Genomic DNA, 3,282 nt, shown 5'->3' on the forward strand with positions numbered 1-3,282 from the left:
TATGCCACCAGCCTGCCCTCCAGTCATGAGACTAGGGATAATTCTAAAAAATAAAATTGCAGTGTGAAGTAAACATTGCAATGTCCAACAAAAAGACAGTGGGAGCGTTCCATGGTATAAATAGGCCTTCTCACTTGTTTCAGCAGTCCATGCTGGTTCCCCCTCAAAGTGGAAACAAGATCTATAAAAGGATTGTAGATAACTGGAACACACTGCAATTCATAATAGGTTTGACAATTTTCAAGTTACCATAAGGGCTAAAATATTTTTTTTGCACACTTCAAGACATTCTACTGTTGGCTAGAAGGGATCAGACACCAAGGTTCACAGTAAATAGAGAAAGACAGCGACAATGAGGGTAAATAAGCATGGTAGACGGTGTTAATAAAAGGTCAAATTGTGACGGCAGTTTTTTTTTCCATTTTTTTTATTTAGCAACAGCTATTATGTCTGTTACAAATCCAAGTCATCTTGGGAAAACAGGGCAGTCAATTCCTTATGATCATATATTATATACATCTAACCAACCAGACAAAAACACATAATGCCTTCCGGGTACCTGCAACACAGTTTTAATACAGTACATAACACACGCATCTAAAAGAGACCATGAAAAAAATCTCAAAATCCGTTGTATTTGTACAATGTAATCAGCAATGAGTAATAAAAGGCGTCTTAAAAAAATATTCACAAAGAAGTAAAAAGTTTATATATGGACTATAGTACAGCACATGCAATGTATAACTGATCCATCTAGGATCCTTTTAGTGCACCCGCTGGTAGGATCAAAGAATTAGTAGAAAACACAAGTTTGATGAATAGAATGCATATACAAAGATACAGTATCAAAGTGATGTGTAACCTCTGTTTTTGAGTGCAATGACATGCTGCTTAATCTTTAAACATAAATGTACAAGTAAAATACATAGACTTTGAGGATAACAGAAAAGATTTCTGAAAAGTGGGGGTTCAGGAAAAGGCTTTATAAGCAGGCTTAAATTTGTGAGAGGCCACATAGGCTTAGCCTAGGGAGGTAGGACAGTTATAGGGCAGAGGTGCACATGGTTTGTCCTAACACTTGTGACTGCTGTAAATAAGAAATATATTGTATATGCGTGTGTAAACAACTAAGTTAAAGCCTAATTCCAGTAAAAACTTTTGAATTTGCTTTGAATAGAGATGGGAAGCAATAGAGCTTCTATTAGATTTATATAGCTCTTGCTCTGGCAAGATTTGTATTCACTTAATTCTTCTGACAGATATAAAAACCTGATGGCAGTTTTATTTCCCCACCACCCAATTCAAATTAAAGAACTTAGCTGGACATTGGCTTTGAAAGAAGGCCAGTTTCAGACAGACAAATGATCTATTGTGTACAAGGACTAACGGTAACATATTTGCAATAGATGTATGGTGTTACAAGCAATAATTCCACTTCTAAAAGACCATTTCATACCAAGCAGGGCAATAAAAGAAAACAGGACAACAGCTATTTATATACACATTTCTTACCAAAATTAGGGCTTCAAGGAATTCTATTAAAAAAATGAATAGAGCTATTAATACACTTACCCATTTGACCTCCCATGGCTGCAAAAAACTGAAGGGGTTGCTTTTTTTGGCAACCCTCATAGTGTGTTCCCTTGATCTGGCATTGATGGACCATATATTAGGGAGTTTATAGAGGAAAGCCAAGCTACTAGAAAATCCATTTTATATATACTGGAGGTTACAGAACCTTTCTGAACATGATCTTAAAACTTCCCATTTTCACAACCCCAAAGTCCTTTCTGTACATGGTCTTAGGATGCCAAAAGTGTCCATATAAATTCATCCAAATACATGTGACATTTTACAATGTGGTGTTGCCAGCTAGCTACCACTTTTCTTCCATTTATCATAAATTACACCTTTATACTAAGCTAAAAATAAATAATATAAACATAAAATGGGATATACAGATTACAAACCTGTATGTTTTAGCCCACAGACGGATGTTGGCACACTCTGTGGCTTTGGTTTTAATAAATAATCAAGGTGTGCCTGCTTGATACTAAATTGAATTGTATTAGTTTAGGAATGAACAGGGATCATGTGAATTGAAATTCAGTGATATTAAAGGTTGCTGAAAACAAAATCAAACTGCAAAAAGAACAGGCAGACAAAAAACCTTTTTTTGTCAGGGCCATTTTAAGATGTAAATATGCCCAATATAAAGCTTATGCCATTCAGCCTCATCACAGTATTACACAGAAAGTATGGCAAGCCAAGTATCATAAACAGAGAAAAGCAAAGTATTACCAACAGTTCTTTGCATTATGTTAGAGCTCGGGGGGGCAGAGACGTCAGGCCTTTGATCATGTCAGAGTCAGGCTTAATAATTGATTGTATATGATGCCAATTACTAGGCCTGCATCATATGAAAAAGCCAAATGCTTTTGCAGTGGCGGCCTTTGCAGTGGTAGCCAAGGGAAAAGAAACGTAAAGGGAGCACTGGAGATGTAAATAGATTGGGCAAAATGACAATGTCTGCTTAGCCTAAGTACATAAAAATGTAAACATTACGTTTTGTTTGCAGAACATGTGCAGAATTACATAAATAAACTGTAGGACCCAGCACAGATATCCACACTGTAAGGAAACCATTATCATCTTTTCAAGAAAAATTGTTATGTATTCACTTACATTATATATACTCACTTTTCTGTAAATAAAACTTTTAAAACAAAACACAAAACCTATTTAGGAGGGCATAATTAAGGGCAATTTAAAAGGGCATTCTGAATTTTCAAAAAAAAAAAAATATATATAAAATAAATTAAGAAATAGGCTGTAAATTAAAAAGTGACTCCAGAAAACAGGTGAAATTGCTCTACCAAGTCCGATGCATCACTGAACACGTTATTTTGCTTAACTCAATTAACCCTAATCTAAGCTCATTGTTTTCTACATACATTGCAGTGCACACAGGTTTAGTAGGTGTGAAGCAGTGTAATTTATTTATTTTTGCTTCCTTCAATATCAGTCACATTCAAACTTTTAAGGGATGAATATGTGTAATTGATGTAGAAACCTGTACCGGCATTTTTGTTAGTGTGTGATGTTATTGCAGAGGAGCAATTCCTGGATGTGTAAATAAAGTAGACTTCCTTCTGCATGTTCTACCAAAATACTTCTGTTTGTGTTGTTGACTAAAGGTGCGTACACACTTCCAATTTTTATCGTTCCAATCGAACGACGAACGATCGATTGGGCAAAAAATCGTTGGTAAAAAAGTAACCA

Source organism: Pyxicephalus adspersus, chromosome 4 (assembly GCF_032062135.1).
Source record: "Pyxicephalus adspersus chromosome 4, UCB_Pads_2.0, whole genome shotgun sequence".
NCBI classification, from domain to species: Eukaryota; Metazoa; Chordata; class Amphibia; order Anura; family Pyxicephalidae; genus Pyxicephalus; species Pyxicephalus adspersus.